General features: G+C 44.9%; 1 non-coding gene across 1 annotated transcript; it reads right to left on the reverse strand.

Moving 5' to 3' along the window:
* Positions 1-1,532: 1,532 nt before the first annotated feature.
* On the reverse strand, positions 1,533-1,639 carry LOC141624709 (small nucleolar RNA R71). The gene has a single exon (XR_012534515.1). It is a non-coding gene; the product is annotated as a small nucleolar RNA R71 (small nucleolar RNA).
* Between the last annotated feature and the right edge of the window lie 15,267 nt (positions 1,640-16,906).

The following is a 16,906-nucleotide window of genomic DNA, read 5'->3' on the forward strand; positions in this document are numbered from 1 at the left end:
TGCAATTAGGACCATGATTAGTGAGTAGTCTTCCACTAGGGCTCGGTTTGACCCAACATGAGTAATTTCATTAATTGAATTTCATAAAGGCTAATTATTTGGGGAAATTGGTGAGGGTAGTTTAGAGGAATGACTTGGGTTATGGGTTGACTCTTGGGTAGTGTTGACTTACGACCCTTGACCACCAACGAGAGTTGGTTAGGTTGTGATTTGGATACCCGAGATTTGACCCTATTGTTGACCTCGGTTGAGACCGAAAGGGAGAACCGGGGTAGGACACCTCTAAATTAGCGTTTGAAATCGACCCTCGAGAGAGGGAGTGGGATGACCCGGGAATTGATGGGGCTTAATGACCTTAGCAAATATCGGACTACCTCGGGAAAATGCATGTTTTTGGGATAGTGGGGTATTGAGTTAGGGATTCCGACCTTCGAACCCGAGAGGGGGGTTGGTGGGTAGTGCTAGTGTCCTATTTCGAACCCGAGAGGGGGGTCTTAGGTGAATTAGAGCCGTCACCTCCTCACCTAACTACCCTTGTGATTAGCCTAGAGGTTTAACTATGTGGAATTGCGAATTGTTTGGGAAGAACCGAGTCTTAGGCCGTTTAATCATTTGAATTACAACCTATCCTTCGTCCTTGCTTATTTTCCTTGCTTTTGTTAAGTTTGCATTTCATTTTGTTTTAGGTAGCATTAGTATAAAAACCATCATCTCTTATTTTCGACTTAGCTAAACGATCGGATTAGAACAATTAGTAATCTTTTCAACTCCTTGTGGGATCGACCCTTAATAGTGTACAACGATAAAATCGTGCACTTGCGAGGTATAGCTTGATACCATCAAGTTTTTGGCGCCGTTGCCGGGGAGTTCGGCTAGATATTAATTGTTTTCGTTCTTGTTTAGACTAAGTCTTTTGTTACTAATCCCTCTCTTGAGTGTGTAGGACTTTTTGCATGGTTAGGAGAGCTCGAAGAGGTCAACCAATACGCCCGATTGACCACGAGATCGAAGCAACCGCGAGAAGACTAAATTCACTCCGTAGAAGAGGGCTTATAGAAACACCGATTCCTCAAGAAATTCCAGTAATTGAGAACCTTCAAGAAGGACCACGGGTCTTTGAAACTTTCGAAAATCCTTTTGCAACACCGGAAACGGAAGTAACAATGGCCGCGGTTCCAATGAGAGATAACTTGGCTCCGAAAAAGGTGGTGAATCCAAGTATTGTGAAGCCACCCATTCAAGCCAACAATTTTGATGTGAAAGCCACCTTGCTACAACTTGTCCAAGGGAACCAATTCGGAGGGGGAGCCACCGAAAACCCCAACGAGCATCTCAACGAGTTCTTGGATAGTTGTGACATGTTCAAGGCCAATGGAGTGACGGAGGATGCCGTACGCCTTAGGCTTTTCCCTTACTCTTTGAGGGGAAGTGCCAAGGAATGGCTTAAAAGTTGTGAACCCGACTCTCTTCGGACTTGGGATGATGTCTCTAAGGCTTTTCTCAACAAGTATTTCCCACCCCAACGAACCGCAAGAATCAAGAGTGAGCTCCAAGGGTTCACCCAACAAGAAGATGAGACCCTTTATGAAGCATGGTAGAGGTACAAGGGCCTCCAAAGGCTATGTCCTCACCACGGTATTGGGGATGATGAGCTCATCAACAATTTCTATGAAGGGTTAAACAATGAGATGAAGATGAACCTTGATTCCGGCTCGGGGAAGGGAGCTTTGGATAAGATAGATCACAAGACGGCGAAAGAGCTTATTGAAGAAATGGCTTCTCGTACCTTTCATTGGAACAATGATAGGCACAAGAGGAAAGGGAAGTCAACGGTCGAATCGGCCAACAATGTGGAAGTGAAAGAGATGATAGAAGAGCTTAAGCAACAAGTTGCCTTGATGAGCTCAAGCAAAACATCTAGCAATTCTTCTATGAGGAACCAAGTCTATAGTTGTGAGCTTTGTGGAGACCAAGGACACCCACCCAATGAGTGTCCTTTGGTGGTTGGAGATGGAAGTTGTATGGAGAAAGTGAACGGGATATGGGAGTCTAGTCCGGCCAAGCAAGCATTCAACAACAACCAATATCACCCCGGATTGAGAGCCCACCCAAACTTCTCCTATGGCTCTCAAAATGTCCAAAACCCAACCTTCCAACAAAAATCACAACAACCAAACTTCCAAACTCAAAAACAAAACACTACATTCAACCAAGGTCCACCGGGTTTCCAAGGGAGAACCTTCCAACCAAGGCAACAACAATTTCAACCACTCAACCCACCAACCAACCCACCTTTTCAACAAACCACCCAACCTTTCCAACAAAACACCCAACCTTTCCAACAAACCACCCAACCAAAGTCAATGTAACAATACGGATCTTCTTTGGAGCCTACTCGACCGAGTAGAGCCTACTCAGCCGAGTAGTGCTCTTAGTGCGTGTTATTTCGGTTCTGCCGAGGAACACTCGGCCGAGTATAGCGAATACTCGACCGAGTATTGGACACTCGGCCGAGTGTTGCTGCACTCGACCGAGTGTCCGGTTTGGCGAAGTTATATTTCGACGGTTTGATTAAGGAATGATTAGGGTATTTTATAATTCCGCGTCAGTTTCTAATATCACTTTTCACAGCGTTAACATTGCTACGTACCCTAATCCTACCCAAATCATTCCCTAATCATCCCTTTGAGCATTTCGTAGCATCTTTGTGTCGATAATTTGCGGTGATTCTTGCGTCAAGGTTCTTGTTAGACTTGTTGGTAAGTACATCTTTGTAATTATTGCATCGTTTCGGGTTGCTATACATTTATATGGAAGGGGATGTTGGGAGTTGTTCAAAGTGTAATTGTGTTGTATGATCTTTGTATAGGAGAAGATTTCGTAGAGGAGCCTTTTTGATTGTCCGTGTTGTTGCTATCTTTGTGATTGCTAAGGCGGGGTTTCCCTACTCGATTCTTTGTGCTTTACATGACATATTATTGTATTTATCGTTGTCTATTGATCATCGTAATATGGAGATTGTTGTGACAATGTTGGTGTGAGGGGATTGAGATGACAGTAATGTCGTGTGATTGTGATTGTGGTGGAGTCACTTGCGGGAGTGGCTTCACACCTAGTTCGCCCTCCGTGGAACCCGCCACGGGAGGGGATGTGCACATTAAGGGACGGGGATTATTGTCGCTCGTTGAGGAGCTGGACTAGGTGGGATCGGCTGCGGTCACCCATTGGCGGCGAGGATTACCTGTTGCGATGGGTAATCTGGCAGGGCTACACACTTTAGTGTGTAGTCGGTTACTATGTGAGACAGGGTGATTGGGAGTTGACGATGATCGGACGAGTATTGCATTTGTTTGTCTTGTTGTTGCATAACACTGACCCCGTTGTTGTTTGTGTAATCTACGGTGATCCATTTGGGGATGGTGAGCAGGCTTGACAGGTTTTGCTAGTGAGAGCTTGGGGATTTCATTGGGAGAATTGCCACCACGAGTCATAGTATCACTGTCTGAGTCTTAGCGAGTTTTCTTTTATTATTAAGACTTTGAAGTTGTATTTCTTTAGACAGTATTTGGTTTTGGATATTGTAAACTTTGCATTTTACATTACTTCAATAAATGTGCTCGATTCGACGCTTTTGATATGTACTAACCTCGGGCAACCGAGATGGTAACAGTCTTTCATACTTGGGTGGTCCTGGTAAGGTACCTTGGTATGAGGGGGTGTTACACAAGATGAGATCTGACTTTGAATCTTTTACTATGTCTGAGGAGATGACGGTCACTGATTACTATCATCGGTTTATGGAGCTTTCTCGTTATGTGGAAGATTTGCAGCTTGGACAGAGAGGTTTGGCTCTCCGATTTGAGAGGGGTTTGTCTGCTAAGATCGTGAGTCGTATGCCGGCTGGGGTTGGGTTACCGACCTCAAGGAAGTGTATTTGAGAGCGGGTCAAGCGAGAGAATGGTGGATCTCTCAAGGGAGATTGAGGAGAGGATCTACACGAAAAGAGGAAGGCCGATAGTGGGAACAACAATCACCAACCAACAAGAAAGGGAATTTCAACCAGGCTAAAGCTTTCTCTAGTGGAGTGGTTTCTCCGGAGGTTCTCGTGGTCGGGAAAGAATGGAGGTCGGGTGTAAGTGACAACACCAACCTTACGTGCTTCAACTGTGGTGGTATAGGCCACAAAAGGCGGGAATGCACGAGCTACAAGCCCGACAATGGTTCAGAGCTCGATCAGAAATTTCTCTCGGGGCCGACTCGAGTTTTGCTAGTAGCCGACCGGGAGGTTCGTGGGGCAACAGAGGTGGACGGGGGTAGCGGGCGGTTACAACCGCGGTGGTGGTGGGTCTTATCGGCGTCGAGAATAAAGTGTCACCCGGATTGGCGGCTAAGCCTAGTACCTCCAATGCTTGATTCGGGGTGGAGGACGGAAGAATAGTGGAAAGCTCTTCATGATGGATAAGCGGGAAGCACAGGATGATGCTCATGTAGTTACCGGTACCTTTCTTGTTAATAATATACCGTCCTTTGTTTTGTTTGATTCAGGGGCTACACACTCTTTTGTGTCTAAAAGTCATCTTTGTGTCTATGGGTTTGGGTAAGTTTGAGGTTGTAAAAGATGATGTGTTCATACCTTCGGGGGAGTCTGTCTCGTGTCTCAAGTTATATAAGGGTATATCCATGGTGATTGGAGGGGTAGACTTACCAGTAAACTTGTTAGAGTTTCCTAAGGATGGGTTTGAGGTGATCGTTGGGATGGATTGGCTAGGTAGGTATGATGCCAGGATAGATTGTAGACAGAAGAGAGTGTCTTTAAAGAGTCCCAAGGGTGTTAAGGTGTCCTATAGAGGGTTTGTGGTAAAACCTAAGTGTAGGTTTATAGCGGTTATGACTTTAAAGTCATGTTTAAGGAAAAAGTGTCCCTTAATCCTTTGTCATGTGAGAGATCACCGAGTGGAGCCGCCGACAACTTCTGAGATTTCTGTGGTGAAAGAATTTGAAGATGTATTTCCTGAGGAGATACCAAGTTTGCCTCCCAAGAGGGATGTCGATTTCAGCGTGGAGCTTAAACCGGGAACGGGTCCTATATCTAAAGCACCTTATCGTATGGCACCTAAAGAGTTGGCTGAGTTGAAGAAGCAGTTACATGAGTTGTTAGACAAGGGTTATATCAGGCCTAGCGTGTCACCGTGGGGAGCTCCAGTTCTTTTTGTAAAGAAGAAAGATGGGAGTATGAGATTGTGCATTGACTACAGAGAGCTCAATCGAGTTACAGTGAAGAACAAGTATCCGTTGCCGAGGATTGATGATTTGTTCGATCAGCTTAGTGGAGCTGGTGTGTTCTCTAAGATTGATCTGAGGTCGGGGTATCATCAGCTGAGGATAGCAGACGAGGATATTCCTAAAACAGCATTCCGATCTCGCTATGGTCACTACGAGTATGTAGTGATGCCTTTTGGGTTGACCAATGCGCCAGCAGCTTTTATGGATTTGATGAACCGGATCTTCACACCGTTTTTGGATAAGTTTGTGGTTGTTTTCATCGACGATATCCTGGTTTATTCCAAGACTAAAGAAGAGCACGAAGAGCACTTGAGGATAGTTTTGCAGACCTTGAGAGCAAATCAGCTCTATGCCAAGTTATCCAAGTGTGAGTTCTGGTTAGAGGAAGTGGCTTTTCTAGGCCATGTAATATCCAAGAAGGGGGTATCTGTGGATCCTAGTAAGATTGAGGCCGTTACCAAGTGGGAATCGCCGAAGAATGTTGCTGAGATTCGGAGTTTCTTAGGCCTTGCCGGCTACTACCGGAGATTTGTGAAGGATTTCTCTACCATAGCACGGCCTATGACATCCTTGATGAGGAAAGAAGTCAGATTTGTTTGGGATGAGAGTTGTGAAACGGCGTTTCAGACCTTAAAAGAACGCTTGACCACAGCTCCTATCCTAGCCTTGCCGGAGGGTTGTGAGAACTTTGAGGTCTATACCGACGCTTCAAAGAACGGTTTGGGTTGTGTCTTGATGCAGGGAGGAAGAGTGATAGCCTATGCTTCGAGGGGTGAAGCTATATGAGGAGAACTACCCTACTCATGATTTGGAGTGGGTGCGATTGTGTTCGCACTTAAGATTTGGAGGCACTACCTTTACGGCGCAACTTTTAAGGTGTTCTCTGATCATAAGAGTCTAAAGTATATCTACACTCAAAAGGAGCTTAACATGCGACATAGGCGGTGGATGGAGCTGATTGGAGATTATGATATGGAGATCATCTATCACGAGGGTAAAGCTAATGTTGTCGCAGATGCTTTGAGTAGGAAGAGCGTTCATTCGCTATGTACAGCTATGTCCCTTCTTTGAAGTTGAGAGATGAGATGTCTAGATTGGGGATCTTTATGATTCGAGAGGGGAATACCATCGGGGATTTGACGATCGAGCCGGAGTTGTATGAAAACATCAAAGGTAAGCAAGAACTTGATCCTAAAATCCAGGAGTGGAAGTCAACGGTAGAGAGCGGAGCAACATCTAGGTTCTCTATACATCCAGATGGGAGTGTTCGTTTTGATGGGAGATGGTGTGTTCGACGATGCGAGTTAAGGAGAATGATCTTGTCTCGAGGCTCATTGCACTCCTTATTCAGTTCACCGGGTGGTGACAAGCTTTGAGAGACCTTAAGAAGACTTTTTGGTGGCCGAACATGAAGAGGGAGGTAGCTGAGTTTGTGGCTAGATGTTTGACTTGCCAAAGGGTCAAAGGTGAACAAAGGAGACCTCAAGGTAAGATTCAGTCCCGACGAGGTGCCGAGTGGAAATGGGAGTCGATCTCTATGGACTTTATTGTGGGGTTACCTAGGTCACAACAAGGTAACAACATGATTTGGGTGATTGTTGATCGGCTAACCAAGTCAGCCCATTTTGTTCCAATGAAAGATACTTGGTCTAAGATGCAGCTGGCTTTGGGTTACAGAAAGCATGTGGTTCGGTTACATGGTATTCCGAAAGATATTGTTTCCGATCGTGATGCGAGGTTCATCTCAAAGTTTTGGCAAGAACTGTAAGAGTTGATGGGCACAACGCTGAAGATGAGTACAGACTTTTCATCCAAGCAACCGATGGTCGATTTAACGGACCATCAAGACCTTAGAAGACATGCTAAGGGCATGTGTTATGGACTTTGGAGGCAGTTGGGAAGACAGACTTGATTTGATCGAGTTTTCATACAATAATAGTTATCATACAAGTATTGGGATGGCACCATTTGAAGCTTTGTATGGCCGGAAATGCCGAAGTCCAGTTTGTTGGGATGATAGTTCCGAGACAGTGGTTTTAGGGCCACAATTGGTTCAGGATATGGTTGAGCAAATCCAGTTGATTCGCCAAAAGATGAGAGCAGCTCAAGATCGTCAAAAGAGCTACGCCGACTTACACCGTTGAGGACATTGAGTTCGCGGTAGGTGACAAGGTGCTTTTGAAAGTGTCACCTATGCGAGGTGTTATGAGGTTTGGGAAAAAGGGTAAGCTAAGCCAAAAGTTTATAGGTCCTTATGAAATTTCGGGACCGTGTTGGCGAGGTAGCCTACGGAGTTAGCTTTACCACCAGCTTTGGATAGAGTTCACAATGTTTTTCATGTGTCTCAACTCCGGAAATATGTGAGTGACCCGTCGCACATCCTCGAGATGGAGAACATCGAACTTGATGAATCCTTGTCCTATGCCGAGATCCCTAAGGAGATTCTTGATCGCAAGGTTCGTAAGACCCGGAATGGTGAGACGGTCTTACTCAAGGTCCTTTGGTCTAATCATAATGTGGAGGAAGCAACATGGGAACCCGAGGAAGCTATGCGAGACCGCTTTCCTAACCTTTTTGATCAAGTATGTTTGGTTACGGGGACGTAACCTTTGCCTTTTTAGGGGGGTAGGAGATGGTCGCGATAGTGTTTTGTGTTTTCTTTGCTTTGTTTGATTCGTGTCGGGAGGTGCGTTTTGTGTAGTTCCTTGGAGTTGTCTCATGTGAGTGTTAGAGTCTTGTGTCGTGGTGTTGTGAGTCTTGTGTCGTGGTGTTGTGCTTGTGTATAGCAGAGTGTGAACTTCGGGACGAAGTTCTTTTTAGGGGGAAAGATTGTAACAATACGGATCTTCTTTGGAGCCTACTCGACCGAGTAGAGCCTACTCGGCCGAGTAGTGCTCTTAGTGCGTGTTATTTCGGTTCTGCCGAGGAACACTCGGCCGAGTATAGCGAATACTCGACCGAGTATTGGACACTCGGCCGAGTGTTGCCGCACTCGACCGAGTGTCCGGTTTGGCGAAGTTTTATTTCGACGGTTTGATTAAGGAATGATTAGGGTATTTTATAATTCGCGTCGTTTCTAATATCACTTTTCACAGCGTTAACATTGCTACGTACCCTAATCCTACCCAAATCATTCCCTAATCATCCCTTTGAGCATTTCGTAGCATCTTTGTGTCGATAATTTGCGGTGATTCTTGCGTCAAGGTTCTTGTTGCCTTCGTTGGTAAGTACATCTTTGTAATTATTGCATCGTTTCGGGTTGCTATACATTTATATGGAAGGGGATGTTGGGAGTTGTTCAAAGTGTAATTGTGTTGTATGATCTTTGTATAGGAGAAGATTTCGTAGAGGAGCCTTTTTGATTGTCCGTGTTGCTTACTGCTGTGATTGCTAAGGCAGGGTTTCCCTACTCGATTCTTTGTGCTTTACATGACATATTATTGTATTTATCGTTGTCTATTGATCATCGTAATATGGAGATTGTTGTGACAATGTTGGTGTGAGGGGATTGAGATGACAGTAATGTCGTGTGATTGTGATTGTGGTGGAGTCACTTGCGGGAGTGGCTTCACACCCTAGTTCGCCCTCCGTGGAACCCGCCACGGGAGGGGATGTGCACATTAAGGGACAGGGATTATTGTCGCTCGTTGAGGAGCTGGACTAGGTGGGATCGGCTGCGGTCACCCACTGGCGGCGAGGATTACCTGTTGCGATGGGTAATCTGGCAGGGCTACACACTTTAGTGTGTAGTCGGTTACTATGTGAGACAGGGTGATTGGGAGTTGACGATGATCGGACGAGTATTGCATTTGTTTGTCTTGTTGTTGCATAACACTGACCCCGTTGTTGTTTGTGTAATCTACGGTGATCCATTTGGGGATGGTGAGCAGGCTTGACAGGTTTTGCTAGTGAGAGCTTGGGGATTTCATTGGGAGAATTGCCACCACGAGTCATAGTATCACTGTCTGAGTCTTAGCGAGTTTTCTTTTATTATTAAGACTTTGAAGTTGTATTTCTTTAGACAGTATTTGGTTTTGGATATTGTAAACTTTGCATTTTACATTACTTCAATAAATGTGCTCAGTTCAGACGCTTTTGATATGTACTAACCTCGGGCAACCGAGATGGTAACAGTCTTTCATACTTGGGTGGTCCTGGTAAGGTACCTTGGTATGAGGGGGTGTTACAGTCAAGCTTGGAACTCATGATGGAACAATTGATGACTTCACAAAACCAACTTGTCAATACTCAAACACAATTCATCAACCATTCCACTCAAAAACATGACGAGACAACCTCATCCATCAACCAACTTAGAACCCAAATGCAAGCCTCTCAACGAATGACGGACAACCAAATCTCCCAATTGGCTACCCAAATGAGCCAACTACAAGCCTCCCAAGGGAAATTCCCGGGTAAAACCGAGGAAAATCCGAAAACCATGAATGCTATCCACTTGAGGAGTGGTAGGGATTTGGAAGACCGGGAATTTGTCAAGAAAAGGAAGAGTAGTAGACCGGGTAATGTCATTGAACCTCAAATTTTGGTTGAACCTCCTAAGGTAATTGAAGAAAAGGAGGGAAAAGATGAGCTTGTGGAAATTGTTGTGGAAACTCCAAAAGTGATTGATGAACCAACAAGGGTAGTTGAAGAGCCTCAACAACAAGTGGTAAGAACTTATGTACCACCGGTTCCCTTTCCACAAAGGTTGGCAAGAGCCAAACTTGAACAAAAGTATGGGAAGTTCATGGATATGATGAAGGGTATCAACATTACTATGCCTTTCATTGATGCCGTAAAGGAGATTCCAAGCTATGGCAAGTTCTTGAAGGAGCTCATCTCTAACAAAAACTCCTTGAGCCCGACAACCACGGTGAACTTATCCAAGGAGTGTAGTGCAATTCTCATGAATGAGGCTCCTCAAAAGCTTGAAGACCCAGGGAGTTTCTCCATTCCTTGTAAGATTGGGACCGTGCACATTGATAGGGCTTTGTGTGATTTGGGGGCTAGCATTAGTCTTATGCCCCTCAAAATTTTCAAGAAGTTGAAAGGTTATGAGCTTTCACCAACAAGGGTTTCTCTCCAACTTGCCGATAGGTCGGTAAGATATCCGATTGGTCTTGTGGAGGATGTCCCGCTCAAGGTGGGGAAACTTGCATTTCCATGTGATTTCTATGTTATGGACATCCCCGAAGACTCAAATATTCCCATCATATTGGGGCGCCCATGCCTTGCTACGGGGGTGCCATGATTGATGTGAAGAATGGGAAGCTTTCTTTGCAAGTGGGTGAAGATAAGGTTGAATTCTCCTTGAACAAGGCTATGAAAGAGCCTTCGGAAGAAAAGTCTTGTTATATGATTGATGTGGTCGAAGAATGGGTTGATATGAAGAAGTTTGATGAAGACAAGGGTTTGCAAGGGTTCCTTGAGGGCAAGGTAAAGGATTGCAAGGAACACCGGGAGTATGCTTTAGCTATGGAAGCAACAATTGAAGAAGACCCGGACAAAGAATTTGAAAGCTTGAGAGGAGATGGTAAAAAAGAGGAGAGATCCACGCCTCCTCAAGTGGAGTTGAAACCTCTTCCCTCTACTCTTAAACATGCTTTCCTTGGCCCTAATGATACTTACCCTATTATTGTCAATAGTGCACTCAATGACACCGAACTTCAAAAATTACTTGATGTTGTGAGAAAGTACAAGGATGTCATTGGGTACTCAATTGATGATATTAAGGGGATTAGCCCTTCTTTTTGCACCCATCGCATTCACTTGGAGGATGAGAGTGCATCTTCCATTGAGCCTCAACGCCGCCTTAACCCCGCTATGAAAGAAGTGGTTAGGAAGGAGGTGTTGAAGCTCTATGATGCAAGCATCATTTACCCTATCTCCGATAGTGCATGGGTGAGCCCGGTGCATGTTGTGCCGAAGAAGGGCGGGGTCACGGTAGTCACCAATGATAAGAATGAACTAATTCCAACAAGAGTCACAACCGGGTGGAGAATGTGTATAGACTATAGGCGCCTCAACAAGGCAACTAGGAAAGACCATTTCCCCCTCCCTTTCCTTGACCAAATGTTGGAAAGACTTGCCCAACATTCTCATTTTTGCTACCTTGATGGGTTTTCGGGGTTTTTCCAAATCCCGATTCACCCTAATGACCAAGAAAAGACCACATTCACGTGCCCATTCGGCACCTTTGCTTATAGGCGCATGCCCTTTGGGCTTTGCAATGCGCCGGCCACCTTTCAAAGATGCATGCTAGCTATATTTTCCGAATATGTTGAGAATATCATGGAGGTGTTTATGGACGACTTCTCGGTCGTAGGCACCTCATTTGATGGATGTCTAGCTAATTTGGGTAAGGTCTTGAAAAGATGTCAAGAGAGTGGTCTAGTCTTGAATTGGGAGAAATGTCATTTCATGGTGACATCCGGGGTTGTTTTGGGTCATGTAGTGTCAAGTAAGGGCTTAGAAGTTGATCAAGCCAAAATTGAAGTGATCAAAACTTTACCCCCTCCCACTAATGTTAAAGGAATTAGAAGTTTTCTTGGACATGCCGGTTTTTACCGGAGATTTATCAAGGATTTTTCATTGATTGCCCGACCCTTAACTTTGTTGCTTGGAAAAGATGTGCCATTTGAATTTACTAATGAGTGTTTGGATGCATTCAATAGGTTGAAGGAAGCTCTCATCACCGCTCCAATCATGCAACCTCCCACTTGGGGAGAACCTTTCGAGTTGATGTGTGATGCTAGTGATGTGGCGGTGGGAGCGGTGCTCGGACAAAAGAAGAATGGTAAACTTCATGCCATATATTATGCAAGCAAGACCTTGGATGAAGCTCAATCACACTACACCACCACCGAAAAGGAGCTTTTGGCGGTCATATATGCCATGAACAAGTTTCGTTCTTATTTGGTGGGCTCTAAGGTAATTGTGCACACCGATCACACGGCGTTGAGGCACTTGCTAATCAAGAAGGAGTCAAAACCACGCTTGATTCGGTGGATACTTTTGCTACAAGAGTTTGATATTGAAATTCGAGACAAGAAAGGTGTAGAAAATGTGGTAGCCGATCATCTTTCTCGGCTATTACATGTGAAGGGTAAGGATGGATTGCCAATTGATGACTCCTTGCCGGATGATCAATTATTTGCACTAGCTTTGATGGATGTCCCTTGGTACGCGGATTATGTCAACTACTTGGTATCCGGGGTCATCCCACATGGTTATGACTCCCATAAGAAGAAGAAATTCTTTCACGATCTTAAGCAATATTTTTGGGAGGAACCATGCCTTTACAAAGCTTGTGCCGACGGGATAATTAGAAGATGCATCCCCAATGAAGAAGTCCAACCCATAATCTCTCATTGCCATGACATGCCAAGCGGAGGGCATGGTAGTTCACGAAAAACCGCCGCGAGGGTGCTCCAATGTGGATTCTTTTGGCCTTCCCTATTTCACGATGTGGCCACCTACGTCAAGAAGTGTGACAAGTGTCAAAGAAGTGGTAACATTTCAAAGAGGCATGAAATGCCAATGAACTACATACTTGAGGTGGAGGTATTCGATGTATGGGGCATTGACTATCAAGGCCCTTTTCCCTCATCAAATGGGAATGAGTATATTCTTGTTGCGGTGGACTACGTGAGCAAATGGGTTGAAGCAATTCCAACAAAGACTTGTGACGCAAAATCAGTAACCAAACTCATGGAGACAATCATATTCCCACGGTTTGGAGTTCCACGAATTGTGATAAGTGACCGTGGAACTCATTTCCGGGAGAGGACTCTTGATGCTTTACTCAAGAAGCATGGGGTGCAACATAGGCGGAGCCTTGCCTATCACCCACAAGCTAACGGCCAAGCCGAAATCTCTAACCGTGAAATCAAGATGATCCTTGAAAAGACCGTGAGCCGGTCAAGGAAAGATTGGTCTACCAAGCTCAATGATGCATTGTGGGCTTACCGGACCGCTTTTAAAACACCAATAGGAACTTCACCGTTCCGGTTGGTGTACGGTAAGCCCTGTCATTTACCGGTTGAGTTGGAGCACAAGGCACATTGGGCCATCCGTCTACTTAACTTTGACTTGAAGAGCGCCGGGGAGAAGCGGCTACTTGACCTCAATGAGCTTGAAGAATTCCGACTAGAGGCTTATGAGAGCTCTAGGTTGTACAAGGAAAAGACCAAGCGATTCCATGACAAAGCTATTATAAGGAGGGAATTCAAGGAGGGGGACTTGGTTCTCCTCTTTAACTCGAGGTTCAAGCTATTTTCGGGAAAACTAAAGTCAAAGTGGTCGGGGCCTTTCACCGTGGTCCGAGCTTTCCCCTATGGGTCGGTTGAGGTATCCGATGGAGATCAAGTCTTCAAAGTGAATGGACAAAGGCTAAAACACTACATTGCCGGTTCGCCCGTCTTGAAGCATATAACTTTCATTGATACTTGTCTTGTCCATCCTTGAATCTCATTTTATTCTTCATGGCTTGTCCGTTTATTTAAGTTACTTCTTAGCTTGGTCGAGCCAACGACGTTAAACAAAGGCGCTTCATGGGAGGCAACCCATGCAATAATATTCTTGCAATGTTGGAGAGTCAATAGATGGGAGTCGGTTGTCTAAGGAGTTAAGTTTTGAGTCCCGGGGAGGTGTAACTAAGTTGAAGGAATAATGGAAAGGCGACACCGAGTTCGGAATTGCTTTTGAGGGTTAAATTTGCTTGGATTGAGTGCTATTTTGCCTTCTAAGGATGGATTATAGCAAATTTTGCAGTCAAGGGGCAAAATTATACCTGTGACGGGCATAATTATACCTCTCGGAGGACAGAAAAAAATTCAAAAATAGGCCTAAAAGAAGTTTGCCCCAACCGGGTAAAACTTTGCCCCTGCCGGGCGTAATTATACCCGACCGGGTAAAACTTTGCCCGGACCGGGCATAATTATGCCCCTCGGCTGTCACTCGAAAATGGCCCTTTTTGGCTGTTTTTCCTTCACCTTTTTCTCATTATTCCCACTTACCTTCTTCTACCTTTTACACCTTCTCTCCAAAAATCATAAAACCACCATTAAAACTCCACCATAACTCAACTTAATCCTCCATTTTAGACACCTTCCCTCCATCTTTTTCACTCCTAATTTCACCCAAGTGATCCTTGCTACCCATACTCCTAGATCCCCTTAAAAGTTTCGAGTTTCCTTTTTTTTTACCCAAAATACCCTCCGTCCGATTCATCAATTTTCGTCCATTTTTAGTGGCTTGGGGACGTTCTTAGCCTATCCTCGGGTTTTGGGTTGCAAAAATTTCGTGTTTCTTTCGGGTTTGTGAAGCTTCAAGGGACTGTTTTTGGGGTGAGCACTGTTTTGGGGTTTTTTCAAGCAAGGTAAAGAAGTATGGCAACAAAGAGGCAAAGGGCTCTCAATATTGGCAGCTCATCTTCAAGGTCACAGGTAAATGCTCCTCCCGGATTTACTAATTCAGCTTGTAATGTAACCTTTAAAACAAGTAAGCATCTCAAGTTATTTGACTTATTGATGGCGAAAATTTGGGAGCCTACTAGGTGGGCTTGTGGGGAGACCTTAGAAAGGATGGGAATTAATGATGAGGTGGCCGAGCTTTGCAATAGAATAGGAATTTATAGAATTTACGATGCTCAAGAGTTGACTTACCCGGCCCTTGCGGCGGAATTCCTTGCAACCTTCGAGGCGAAATTCAAGGATGACTATAGTGAATCTTCAGTCTCGTTCCAATTGGGGGGGAAATTCCACCGTATGTCCTTGTCTGACTTTGGGGGGCACTTCGGGTTTAGGTCTTGTCCGGGGGGTGGATATAGACCAAGTCAAACTAATGATCACATCGCGGACCGAAATGCCTTTTGAAGGCGTATTTCCCGGAGGGTGGAGTTTTCTAGTGGTAAGGAAAGCTCCATCAAAATTAGAAATGCGGTAATTCGTTATTTCGCAAGGATTTTAGCTTCTTCCTTTTTTCTCCTACTGAGACACACATCATAATTGTAGTGTCTTAGCCCTCCACTTGATACAAGAGGCCGTTCTCCAATGTGAGCGGTCCGTTGATATCCCCACCGCCCTCGCCAAGCACTTCCTTGGCATAAGTGGTAAGCCCCGTCCTATTATCTCTTGTGGGGGGCTTATTTCGATATTAGCGGATTCACTCGGAGTCGAACATAACCATGCTAGTGTGGAGGGGGGAATTTGGCTTGAGGAAGACCATTTGCCTTGGCTTCGGGATATTAAGGGTCACCTATTCTATGCTATCACCGATGACCGATTTATAATTTTACCCAATCCTACCGCCACCACAATTTCAAACCCATTGAATTGGGGGATGCCTTGTTGGGACAATGAATTTGAGCGTGTGAACCGTAAGTGGAAAAAGAAGGAGTATGATTGGGAAGTGGGATACATTTTGTATGGACCGGGGGATAGGGAGCCTATAGAGCAAGTTCCCGTGGTACCTCAACCCCAAGTTTTTGATGATAATGTAGAGGCACCTAGTCACCAACCCCCACCCCAACCACAACCGGAGGTCCATACACAAGAACAAGGAGGGGGAGTTTACCAATCTACCTTTGACGTTGGGGGGTCTTCAACCCCAATGGAGACCGACCAACGTCCTAGCTCCCCTCCACTAAACCCCACTACCAATGATGATTTCTTTTCCGATCTTGATTTCACCGCCTCTATGCACCAAGAGACCGAGTTTAGGTACCAATCACAACCCCAAACACAACCTCAACCTAGCCAATACTCATACCAAGGACCTACTCCCAATCAATGGGAGGAAATGTTTGGCTTGATGAAAGAATCTAGGGACTTTTCGAGAGAGGCTCGGGACCTTAGTTTGAGCACTCAAACTTATAATGAGGAAACCCGACGCATTGTCATGGAAAATCATAGAATATTTGAGGAGAGCCGTGGCTACATGAGAGATACGAGGAATATGGCCATGACATCCCTCCTCTATAGTAGACGGAACACCGACCGTCTCCGTGACATCTCTCGAGTCCAAGCCGACATGGCGGCACAACTAGATGCACTCCACTTGTGGAGTCAACAAGGGAACCAAGACCCTCCGACCCAACCACCACCCGACCTTTACCAATAGGTGGTGTGTTTCTTGGTGACTTGTTTACTCCGGCTTTCACTCTTGTGCATTTTTTTTAACGATTTTTTTTCTACTTTTTAGAAGTAAAGAGTGTCATGCGGGGTGGTTCTATGTTTGTCTTTCCATGTCGGTTTTCTTTCCGGTTGGTAGTTTTGGTTGTGTTGATGCCTTTGTGTTATTGCCTTACCCTTGACCTTGTATTATTTCACCTTGTTTTGAGTGTATTTTTGACTAGAGTTGGTCCGGTGCGTTTCACCTAGCACCAACACCCTTGATGTAGTCGGGTGTGTCATATTGCTCCCCAATTTAAAATCCAAAGCCTTCGGTATGCTCCCCAAAATCAATCCAAATGACAAGTACGATCTCTCCCTTTTATCCAAATTTCTCATTCATGTTTAAATTTTTCGCATGCATTTAGTTGATAAAGCATTTAGTTGCATCATATAGGATTGCATTAGATTTCAATTTTGTAATATATTGTCACATTTAGTAATTGCATTCA

This window comes from Silene latifolia, chromosome X (assembly GCF_048544455.1).
Source record: "Silene latifolia isolate original U9 population chromosome X, ASM4854445v1, whole genome shotgun sequence".
In the NCBI taxonomy this organism is placed as follows: domain Eukaryota; kingdom Viridiplantae; phylum Streptophyta; class Magnoliopsida; order Caryophyllales; family Caryophyllaceae; genus Silene; species Silene latifolia.